This window comes from Orbicella franksi, chromosome 5 (genome assembly GCF_964199315.1).
Source record: "Orbicella franksi chromosome 5, jaOrbFran1.1, whole genome shotgun sequence".
In the NCBI taxonomy this organism is placed as follows: Eukaryota; Metazoa; Cnidaria; class Anthozoa; order Scleractinia; family Merulinidae; genus Orbicella; species Orbicella franksi.
This window is the reverse complement of record NC_138149.1, coordinates 15,149,901-15,163,287: the sequence shown is the minus strand read 5'-3', so window position 1 is coordinate 15,163,287 and position 13,387 is coordinate 15,149,901.

Here is a 13,387-nt window from a genome sequence, read left to right as displayed (position 1 = left end):
GTGCTCCTCTGCAACAGAGTTAAACAGGGACTTCCAATATTCGTACTTGTCTTCGAGTGTATTGCAGGTGTCCATGACATTCCAAGGAGCAGCTTTGAGATCTTCATTTAGTTTCTCAGTATCCAGTGCTTTGGTACTTCTAAATGTTCTTACCTTTCTTTGATGCTGGAACACTTTATCCTTCATAACACCGTAAATTAGGTTGTGATCACTTATCTCAGGATTGAATACTCCACTTGCCCTGAAGTGGTCTGGTTTATTTGTTTGGATAACATCCAATAGAGTAGCAGGGGTACATGTAATTCTTGTTGGTTTCGTTATTAGGCACTCAAAACCATACACTTCTTTAAGGTTAATCAAAAGTTGCCCTTCTGTGCTTTCCGGTCGTAGTCTATCAAGGTTAAGGTCCCCAGTGAGAATAACTGTTTTACACTTCATTGTAGCCCACATGCATAATGAATTGCGCTCCATTTCCAACTTAAGATAGTAGTTGGATCCAATTACTTTGGGAGGTCTGTAAATTCCAACAAATAGCACATCATTGTTATTTATCATAGCCTTGATAGCCAGGACTTCTATTAGTTTGTACTGCTTGGGGAGTTTCATTTGTTGAGATATTATCTTTGATGACAAATATGCCATCAAACCACCTCCGCCTTTTGCCCTGTTTTTCCTGTAACTGAGGTATCCTTCAAGTTGAAACTGGGAACTAGGGTAGGAGGAATCAATCTTAGTCTCTGTCAGAAAAATTATATGTGATTTGAGTTCCCTGTTGACTATCTTCACTTCATCAAATTTGTTTTGGATGCTGTTTATGTTCACATGAACAAACAGCAGATCAGTTGAGTTTCACTTTTGTTTCTCAATAATTCATGGCTCTGATGTTTGCAAGCTGGAGTTTTCAGTTATCGCCACTGGTTCATCAGTTTCGTCACTGCATACAGACCAGTTCATAACATCAAAGAAGGGTAGAGTTTGTAATGAACAGCAGTCACATTTCCAGGCTTGGCATTAAGTGTTTATATTACGTGTATTGAGCGCTAGCATGGGATATTTGCTTGCAGTCCTCACAAACATATCTATTGTGCCGATGACTCGCCACTTTTGCACACACAGGGCATTCAGTTGTTGTAGGTCCAGGCATGGGATGTATATCGCCGCTCAATTCAAGTTTGATCATTGATGGGTTATAAGAAGCCATTCCGTTTGGATAGTAAGCACTCCTGCATTGTAGAAACTTGCTTTGAGTCCAAATAAAACTGTGTTTGTAGTTGGCTCTTGAAGGTAGTTTTTCAAGTTTGATTGATCTTTCAAGACTTTCTTCTTGTTGTTCATTTTCAAAATGGCCGCCCCCGATTGTCCAAGGTGATATTAGATGTTTTCCCAAAACAGCATCTGTGCCACCTGTGCATCCTCTTTTACTCGACAGATAGGGCGAGTATCCATTTCCAAATCGTTGACCTTGGATAATATTGTACTGGCATGTTGCATGGCATAATAAAAACATTAAGATGACGGAGCGAGAAAACATTTGGCCGTCCACCATTACTTTCCTCATCAATATAACCAACATAGATTAACAGCTGCTCTAGGGTAGCACAATCTGTCACCTCGTCAACTAAGATACTAAACCACTTGGCATCCTTGACCCTTTAAATTAGTTATGCCTTGGGAAGTTGACCAAGGAGGAGGCACATCTCTTGCTGACTTTGTTCACTTGTATTTTTGAACTCGCATTTCCATGACACTGATGTGCTTTTCCAACTCAATCAGAGAGAGAAGTTTCTTGTTGGCCACTTCTTCTTTTCCAAGCCAATAAGAGTGCAGGAATGCATTGTAGGTTACTTTATCAGCCACTTCGTGAGCCACTTTGTACTGGTTAGCTAAGGAAGAATTCCTTCTCTGCAACTCATGGATTACTGTTGACGTATGTCCACTGGCTCTTGCATGGTCACTAACAGCGCTGTGCTTGTAGTTGGTCAATGGTGCTAAGATGGATGTGTTCTGTTTGTTGTGCTTGTTATTGGTGTTATGAACACGGCACAGTAGGCAGAACATCCCTTCCCCTTCACAGTATACCAACCACATGCCTAAAGTTGAAACGAAAAAAAAGAGGCATTGTGGTCATTGTAAAGAGCAAAACTGAGCTTATTATAGTAAACAGTTTTATCATAAAATGTTTTGATATGGACAAAACATAATATTATACAGTATGTTTCATTTGTATTTACCTGTTTTGTCACAGAATGAAGTTTTTCTGTCAGTGAGCGTACAGTTGCTTCCCCATTTTTGAACTTGAGGTACGACACCAGACTTATTTTACCTGCTCCACACCACCTCTCTTTTTCACTGCTCTTTGGAGGTTAAAATTGAAGTGCACTATAGCCAGGATATGCCTAAGAAGGCAAAATATGAAAAGATTAGCAGAGTTTAGGACTGCAGTGGCTTTTTCTTTTTACTAACAGCATATCTACATGTGTAGATATCAAGTCTTAAGCAAAATGATGATCAATTCCTGCAGTACATCCCAACATAGGAATAGGCTATCATCTTCAGTTCAAACTGGTTTAAAACTGAGTGAATCCCTCAAGACAGCTAGTCTGTGTAAATGGAGAGGCCTGTTTAATTCCTTTCACTAGACTATTGTTGGTCAGCAGAGCAAAGCTTCTCATATACAATAGAAGCTGAGAAAAAGATATAAATAAGGTGCAAATAAAATTAGTAATAAATAAATAAGCTCTACAAGTACATTTTGTGACATATCACTGGTATTATATTTGAGACAAATTTTGGGATCTTGAACCCGTGATAAAAAGATGAAAACTTAAACCACTCTTACCAACACTAAGCCACTTTCTTGGACTTATTATTCCATGGGCACATTCGTTTAAGAGAGCATCAGGCAGTGAGGAATTCTTATTTACAATAAGGCTCAGGAATGACTTGAATTTTGAGTAGATAACCAGTCCATTGCCACTATGTGTAGATGCCGCACTCCAATATAGGTGATTTTCATAAGGCTTGACCCAATCAGATAGTGCTTCACGGCCTTTTCCTTTCAAAATTTTGCTCAACACTTTCCTGATTTCTGACAAGAAAAGCAACAAAATATAAAGAACTGACCAAGTAACATACGTAGTACCTCAATAAGACCAAGTGCATAAAACATTCTGGATGAACTGAAAATACAGTAAAAGACAAATAGTGAGCCACCTGCCAGCAAATGGGAATGCTTCATTATATACATGATATGTATGCACGGGCATACTTTTGTTAAGTACATAATTATCTATCTGTATGTACATATATATAACTGACAATGTGAAAGACATTCCCAATTATGTCAATTTCCAAAACCCTGTGCATATAATCAATAGATTAATAATTTATTTCAGACTCAACTAGAACCTTAACACCTTCATATGTAACGCAATGCTAACATGGCAGTCTGAGATAAAACATTTTATAATTATGTCATAAGCAAGGAGGAAGTTGATGCATTCCTTGAATGCCATAAACTCCATTGTGGGACTGCTTCCTGCCTGGTTTCTCTGCAAGATTGAAAGTAGGTAAATAAATAATAGCGTTTAGCATTGGCAATGACCTACATGTGCGAAAACAAGTAGTCAATTGGTTCAAATTGTCGTGTTTATAGCAATCTATTGTACTGCTTCTTAGTCAGTTTGTAATTCTTACTATGGGTTTAAAATAGCACCTAAATAAACCAGAGTAAGTTCCATTAGTGTAACAAATATGTAACCTTTTGTATGAAAGTACATGTTAGGGAAATTGAGAACTGTAGGCATTAATAAGGCTGATAAGGAACTGAGACAGGTCAATAGACATGGACTGTCTCTGAAGGGCCTTTGATCTAAGACAGCTCTCATCTAAAACAAAGCATTAAAACTGCAAAAATGTATTGTACCTGAATAAGAACAAAGTGTGTGATCATGGGGATAGTGCAGCAGAACATGGTATATGTACCAAACTTTGCACTATGCCCCATGCTATCATGTCTGCCATCACCCGCAGTGGAGACCCCTTCTCAGACAGCTTTCACTTTTGCTAGCAACTTGGCTTGATAGCTCTCCCAGTACATCAATATTGTTGGAAACAATTTGCTCTAACAAAAATACAAAAATAATCATTTAAAGGAATGTGTAGTTCCAGAAAATATCTATACCTCCCCCACGGAAGGATTTTCTCGAACACCTTGTTCCTTTATGGATTACCATTATCTTCAATGTGTTTTTCTATCTTATTAAACTGTTTTTTTCAGGTTTCATACCATTTAAATGTAATTTATATGTGGTCAAAATAACTGAAAATACCGTGACTGAGCTCCTTTAACATGTAGAATTGATTTGATTGTGTGAGTACACTCACATGCCTCAGTACATGTTTCAATGCACGTGTTTCAAAATCATTGCTACTTATCTACAAGTGACGTTTTTGTATTAAATTTAAATCAGTTAACTATTGGTAGCTTACTGTATCGAGTATGATGTAATTGGATATTTGCTGTACGTCCATCGCTATATTTGTAAGGTTAACATCTAGTAACATATGCATGTATAATAGCTTTTAAACTAGGCAACCGTAAGTTAACTTAAACTGTCACGGAACCCTTTGTTATTAACTACCTTTTTTTGAAATTGACTATGCAATAAATGGTGTAATATTTGGAACTGGAACAACATTTTGGAATTAATTTTGTATTCTGGTCTAGCTTTTCATCTATCCTAGCATTAGTAATCAAAATTAGGCACCTCGCTATGTATTAAATTGTAATAGGAAATATACAGTCCTAATATTATAAGGCATACACAAGAAATTGTAAAAGTTAATTGTCATAAATAAGGATGCATAACTGCTTATTTCGTAGTCCCATAAAATACCCATTTCTTTTTTAAGGATGGACATTTGTTTATCGAATGTTCCCTTCTGAATTTCTGGACAAAAAACAGTTTAAGAATTGTTTGATTTTTTTTGTGATTTCATCAATCAGTCTCAGAGTTTCCAATTATGATCCTTGTGGTGGGTAGACAAGTATTGGGGCTGCACATAATTGTTATGTCAGTATGTCGTGACATCAATGTGTTGAAGATGCCTGTTGTTACGAAAAATTGTCTAAGTCAATTTCTAGAACAATCTAGAACCGGACGTCATTCAGCCGTGACCAATTTGTATAAGAACATTCCAGAACATTCTAATCCTTATGTAATTTACTCAGATTAGAAACTGTGTCAAACTACTTAATTTAGTTCCAAATAGTAGTTTCTAGAACTTTAAGCCTCATGTATATTAGAGCGAGCGTTCCTTCTGTGAGAGAGATTGATTCAAATTTGAAGAACCTTAGTGCTGTAAATTCGCGAAGTTACCTTACGGAAATAAATTAGTTTGTTGCTGTTACCAGCAATCCTGAGTTCTGTCTGGAAACAACCCTGCTCTTCAACGATACTCGTAACACCTACATCTAACTGTTTTAAAATGTTATTTTCTTATATACAGAGTAATAATCTTATCAGTTGATTATTTTTATCTATGTGGTATGCCATGCTTGGTTTGATTACCTTGTAAATAGTGTTACAGTCTACCAAGCGAAGCATACCTCCAAAGATTACATTAACAAAATACTTATTTGAATATTGAATGTGCCAGTCATTTCAAGACTGCAATAATGAATTGGTTATTGGAATATTGAATTTGTTAGTCATTTAAAGAAATCAATATTGAATTGTTTTCTTGGAACATTAAACCCATTAGTTGCATTCTTGGAAAGACTATTTGGGTCTATTTTGTAATAAGCAATTGATTATTGCAGTTTTGATTCTATGGGCGGAGTATCCGTTAACCAAAAACGTGTAACAAAAGAATATTCGTAGTTAATCAAACTTCAGATGTGCAAAGATCGCTTCCCGATTAATACCCGAATGACCGACTATACAATTGAGAGGAACAAAATAAGTGAAGATTAGTCATGATTTGTCGGTAGACTTTCGGTTAGTCAAACCTGTCAATTCTCATAAGAGGGAGTTGCTTGTCAAAATGGAGGAAAAAAATGCGAATTTACTAGCAGAAACACAGCATTATGGAGCATTATCAGTGACTACGATCTCTAACCACTGACCAGACGTATGACATTGCAGACTCGTTTTCCCACGCTCTTAAAAGTGATGCGAATTGGTGAGTAGACAAGGTTGTCTATTTTTTTCTGATATCACCAGGTACACCTATAGCAAATGTGCCGAAACATTGTTCTTGAATGATCTTGCATGATTTTGGGTGCTTTCTAAAAGGTTTTGATTGGAAATATGATTGTTACATGCCTTCAAAGCAGCTATCGAGCAAATAGAATGCACATTTGCAAATTGATGTTTATTTCGTGTTTTCATACAACCCGGAACTCAACGTAATGTTTGTTTTATTATAAATATTTGTTTCAGCTACAGGCAGGATCGATTTTAAAACGCTCTGCTGACAAAAACTGGGAGCTATCTGAACCAGGTCAATACAAAGATTGTTCACATAAATTCTTCATATGGAAATTCTGAATTCTTTCAATATTAAATAAGGTCAGGAAGGTTTGCTCTACATGTATAAACAAGAGTAAATTCTGTGTCCTCTGTTCACCATCGTTTGAGCTTAACTGGATAATATTTCTATACTATCTCAAAGGGATGTCATTGGTTTTATGAAAAGCCTTTACGAAGCGATGTTGCCGTCCTGTTCAAAAATTGGCAACATGGCACATGAAAGTTTCACACGTCCATTGCCATTCCCCCCATGCACTCAAATTTTAAAACAATATTTCACAATGTAGAACAGAATCTGCGATCAGGCCGGTCACATCACTGGGCGACTCAAATGGTACAAAAATCACGAATTCACTGTTTGCGGTAATTCATTCCTTCAAGGAAACTCGAATCCCTTTCAAGGGATTATTCAACCCTTTCGAGGGATTATTCAGCCCTTTCGAGAGATTATTCAGCCTGTTTAAGGGATAATCAACCCTTTCAAGGGATTATGCAGCCCCTCCGAGGGAGTATGCATCCCTTTCAAAGGATTATGCAGTCAGAGCACAATGGAGACAATTCCACGTTGATTACATGGGAGTTCCTCTTAAGGAGATATGACTCTTAGTAGAGTGCAAACAAAAAGCTTTAGTTACGAAATCATGACCATGGAATCCACAGAAGCTTTGCCTGGTCACTAGTACTTTTTCTGCAAATACGTGGAGTGAAAGACAATCTTTCCAGTGTTTACACTCAAGGCAAGGTACATGTAAGAGTAAATCTTTAATCTCTAACCTTTAATCAGTATACTTATCAGTTGCTGCCTGTAGGAAAAGAGACAGAACCATCTAGATTATCACGTGAAGTTTTAAAATCAGTTAAACGCAAAAAAGTAAGAGGCAGAATCAAACATTTCTTGAATAAACGTGTTCCCGTTTCAGCTGTTTTATTCACTGTGGCTACCAGTTGTGAACTATGGATTGTCAAGATTGCTCATGAAGAGTCTTTTTGCTCTTTTTTTTTTACACAAAATTTGAACAAGAAAAGTGTTGGTCTTCTGGTAGGAATTGTAAATGTTATCCAGAATTTTTGTCTGAGTTCAGTATGATAATCAGAACTACCTCTTGTCAGAAAAGAAGCTTTTGTTATCTGGAGACATTGAATTAAACTCAGGTCCTGCAGAGATTCCTAATCCACTTACCTACGGCCGTGGATTCATGTGCTCATCGAGCACCTATTTTTTGAAACTTGAGGCTGATTCAATATTGAAATATCAACTCATTAATGTAATGTTGGGGGTATGTTTCATGTGGTAGGAACATATAATTTGTGGAAGTTTTCGTTATGTATTGTGGTGCCAGTTACTGTAGGTAAAAATATGGAAAAGGGTGCAATTATTATTCATTGATTTGTGTCATCATTTAGGCGTTGTCGTTTTCTAGGCATTGCATTTCTTTCACCTTCTTTTCTTTGCAAATAATCTCCTTGATGTCTTGCACTGTTTGAGACCAGAAAGAGAGAAGTATCAAGATATGTTCCTTTCCTGTAACTGTAGTTGAGGATGTTAGTTGGTATCTGTCCAATTTTACTGTGTAACTGTTGTTGTAGTTGTTGTTGTTGTTGGTGTACTATTGTATTCTTTCACTTTGTATCAGTGGCTTTGGCTTTTTACAATTCTACCTGTCAGGGTATCTTGATATGAAAAATTATTACCTTATAGTATCTCATTGAGTGAAATAACCTAATAAGTAATTGCATTTTCAGGGAATTCTTTGGAGATGTACATTTTGAAATTGATTGTTGGTTTGAATATTGTTGTTCCTCAATCCATTTTGCTAGTTGTTGCAACAATTTAGTATTATGGCTTTGGATAATAAACTGTTACTTTTGTAAAATTCTGAATTACAATGTTGCTGTATGTGTTGGCTTATAACCTATAACATAAATTAATATGTTTGTGTACCTTTCATCATCATCTGTTTCATATGCTTCAATATATTGTGGCAAAGACATCTCGATATCTGCCAGTTGTCGGGGAAATACTAATGCCTCCTGTTTCTCTTGTGTTGATTCTTGTTTGCACAAGAAATAGACCTAAAAATCATGTTTAGGGGAAATCAGCAAATGGAGTCTGAATAACATAACTGAATTTTGTTGGATACTGTTGTTTGCTATTCATAAATTAAACTGTGTTGAAATTATTTATGTTTAAATTTAAATAGTTACTTCATGATTGGACCCAGTTAGTAAGGATATGATATTGGTTTGCGTGTACATACATGTATTTTGGATTTTGGTTTAACTTGTAACAGCGATGTACCAATTTTTGGGCTGTTGTTGTTTACTTTGGATCCTTTGTATGAACTTCTAGTTTTTGGTTCATAATTTTTGTAAGTTAGATCTTTTTAAAGGTGATGAAATATTCAACTTTTGTTTTTGGCAAAAATATGTAGCATTGGTTTACCTGCCTTTGAACTGTTGGAAGTAATGGTGAAATTTTCTATCTGCCCAAACTGAAGTTGTGAAAGTTTATTCATGGATTAGCTATTTATTTGCAATGGTGTTTGCGGTGCTTCCCCTGAGCACACCTTTTTAACCAGAATTGAGAAGCTAACAATGGGTCCTGGTGTTGAAAGTATTGTTGCAAACACCTTGCTCATGCCATCTGTTGTAAAGGACGGAATTTCAATTGGGGAATCTTTGTCCTCACTGGACCCACTGCTATTAAGTACATGGGTCTTGTCATTAAGTGTGCCTTTGTGAAAGATCAATTAAATATAGTCACATTTTAATTATTGTAGTTGAAAATGTTGGAAATTATTTATCTTTGTTTTTGCTTTAATGGAATCCTGAAGGTGGTAGTAGAATTGAAAATTGAGAACTTTTGATATTCAGCTTTGCTCACAAACTATCTTCACCCAAATGGCGTTATGCTTATGAATGGTAACATTTACCAACTTTACCTATGGCATAAATTATGTGAAGCAGGAGGTGCGTTTATGTTTTGTTCTTATTCGGGTAAAATTGATTTGTCACAAAGGGGGACCATTTTGTTTGGTAATATACTCTGACATTAATTTTTTAATGCATATAAACTGATGACAAAAAAACAAACAAACAAAAAAACGTTTTTTCCATAACTAAGCCTGTTATGAAAGGATAGATTTACTGAGTTAAGACTGCTTTAGGAAGATATTTGAAATCTTGAACAACAGAAACAATTTTTTAATGAATGAGAAGTAACTCTTGGAGAACCCTAATTATAATACAGCTACTCACCACCCCACTTTTTCACGAAGGCATCATGGAACTTTCCAGCCACCATCTCAGCCAAATTGTTGCGGTTGCGTGAAATGTTGTCTAATTGCAGATTGTACTTCTTGATTATTTCAAGGCACGCATATAAGAGGAAAGCTTCTTCAAGTTGTCTTCGATCTAGCATCTGGCATGCTTGTAGCAGATCAGTGAGTTCTGAAGGTTTTTCTCTACCAAAACCAAACAATAAAGGATTACAGAGATGCATTTTGAAAGAAAATTGGTAGATAAAAAAAGTACTTTCAACTCTGTTATTGGGCAAATTGTTGATCACATCACAATGGTGACCATGGGGACACTTGATTACTCTTTAAGGGGCCATTAACCGATTTATGCGTGTGCTCACACGCGTAGCTAAAGAGGTGAAATTTCACTTCCGGTTACTTACATCAGCCTGAGCACGGAAAATAAAAACAACTCAATAACTTCCAAATTCGCTTACATTTTAGGTGTTTTTCTTTGTGTTTCACAAAATGCAAAGTAAGAAAAGTGTGGGCAGAGACAAAATAAGAAAAAGACAGAAAAACAAGAGCAATAGAAAGAGAAAGACTAACTCCGTGTGGCTTTGTTTGATCTTACTGAAGTGCGCTGGTAGTGTAAATTGCGCAAACGCTGATATTGTAACTTCCAATATATATCGGGCGCACTTCCAGTTTCTTTAAATGCTAAAGGAAACGCGGTTTTTCATTAAGTCCAGCCTTTTTCGACGGATTTCAATCAAAGCCAATGTTAGAAAGATAGCTATGCATTCCTTTTTCAAAATCATGTTTTTTTCAGAAAATTACGAATTTTTTAATATTTTGAAATTCTCTCAAAATCTGACCTTTTAGAAATGAAACAAAATCTATGCATCGTGTAATGAGGATATGAATTAAAATATTAAATCAATGAAAAAAATCCCGATAAAGTAATTTGCCTGGGAGCATTCGCGTTTTTTCAGTATTACTCACATGACCATGGGCGTGGCCTGATGACATCATCACTAGTGTTACTAATCATGAAAAAGTTAAAACACATGAAATAACTCTGAACTAACTAAAAATGATGAGGTTATATGAGAATAAATTTTCCTTAGCAATGGCTCAAAAAGATCGGTTAATGGGCCCTTAAAGTGATCAAATTCATGAATAATTTTGGTAATTCTCAGTCTGTTAGAAACCAATCGTATAGTAAGAAAAATTATGTAAAAATGAAATTGAAAAATTGATGCAAGAGTAACAATTCATTTGTTAACAATTACAAATAATCATACCTATGGAAGTCCTTTTTTCATGTAAGCTGTAAATCAAAACTATAACACTATGCTGTAGGAGAACAGGAATCTTAAGTGGCGCATTGTTATATCATAACTTGGTAATTCAGTATTTCATAGAAGCCATACATAGCATTAACCTCAGGGCCATTTTGTAACTATTGGTACAGATTAAAGGTTTTCACCTTTTTTATTTTTAAGCAACACTGCTGATCATCTTTGTAAAGGCTTTACCAGTCAACTTTGTACACAAAGCTTATCTGTGGGAAGTTTTGTTTTCAAAATAACATGGTTTGTGTTGAAAATGTCTGAAAGAAATACTGAATATGTAATAGGTATTAACAATACCTTTTCATTCGCTTGACTGCTGGTCCATTTTGTGTCCCCTTGTGCCCCTTTTTGCAGCTTAGGTCATATCCAAACCTTCTGTTGAAAGCCTGTGCGAAAGTCGTGAATGGTACAGCACCAACTACCAAAAAGTTGGGACACTGCTTCACTAGTGTCATCTGGAAAGCAGTGTCACCAGATGACAACAAAAATTTGTTGCTTAAGCAATATTCATTAAAGTGGTGCTTTCCCTCCTGCGTCCAATAACCATAGTGTTCATATATCTTGCAAGAACGACAGCATTTCGTACTCGTGAAGCAAGGTAGCTGCCACGTCGTTCGTGGTAAATGATGACAACATGGTTGTTTGGATCGACAGCTAAAACTTTGGTACAGATCCTATATCTCTCTTGTATACTGACAAGCACCATTGCCATTGGCTTCCCAGAGTTCAAACTGAAGTTGTAAAAATCTGGGAAGCCACGCTCCACATCCCCAAAGTTGGGAAACAAACAAAGAAATCCTTCCACTTCACGAGCAAAACTTTTGTCCTTGCCATCCAACCGCTTTCTCTTTCCATCAATGACAATTTTCTCCTTTTCGCCACAAACATACCTTTTCACAACTGACATTAAAGAATATAATTTTAAAAAACTTGTTCCAACAAAATTAATAACAAAAAATGAAATAAATGCATACGATCTTCTAAAAAGCCAGCCATCTTTTAAGCAAAATCTCTCAAAAGGAGGTTACCATGCGAACTGTAATGAATGCAAACATACTAGGAAAGCAAGGTAGCTAGTGAGGAAAATAAAGAAAGGGACTGGGATTGATCGATGATCCGGACAGTTAAAATAATGAGCGCAATCCAGCGTCAATATTCTGCGGAAAGCGCCGTAGTGGCCGTCTTTTTGTAAACATCTATTACGAGCTTTAGCTAGAATGTCTAAATAAGAAACAGGTTATCAAAAACGATTGTGAAGTAATAATAAATTAACCAATTGATCAAGGTATAAAAAAGCTTGGGCTCTGTTACCAATTGTTGGGGAACAAAGCCAACGATTCTAGTGACAAAAGCACACATGGAATTGAAGAATAAAGTTTCAATATCACTGGATTAACTTAACGTGACTAACTTGGGTAATTTGTGTATAGGCAAACAACGTGAAATTAACGTGCGCCTTCAAGAAGAATCCTGCAACCAAAGAGAACATGTGGTCAAAGTGTTCGACCTTTAAACAAATCGTTGGTGACGGGCAATTTGGGTGGATGGATGGATGAATGAATGAATAAATTAACTTTATTGAAATGCCTGAATATTTAACCTAATGGCTGGTCCTCAACCCTATTATTCCTTCCGCGAGTCCACTTCCGGTGAGACGATTTGACTTTGCAAGGCCAATTCGCAAGGAATCGTGTGAATTGACTCGAATTGCAGCAATTTCACACCCCCTGTTATTGCCTAGCACGAGTCGATTTCTGATGAGACAATTCAACTTTGCAAGAGCAATTCGCAGCAAATCGACTTGAATCAACAATTTCACACCCCCTGTTATTGCCTACCGCAAGTTGATTTGTGGTGAGACAATTTGACTTTGCAATAGATGATTCATGACGAATCAGGTGAATTGACTCGAATCATCAAGAAATTCACACCCCCTATTGCCTACTGCGAGTCAACTTCTGGGGAAACCATTCCACTTTACAGGAGAACATTCACGATGAATCAAGTTGCTTCGTTAAGTACCAGAACAACAAACGTTCATTTATCATTATTTCACTTAGGTGGTGCAGATCGACTCCGTGTGAATCAAGTTGAATCAATAAGTACCTTACACAAATCGACTCAAGTTTGTCATGTTTTAAGAATGAGAAATGTTCATGTATCATTATTTCACAGGTCTTGATTTTCGGTGGTGCCTCAGACAAAACAACTCTAGTTGGGTGTATTGGACATGGATGTTGGATTTGAGTGTTAG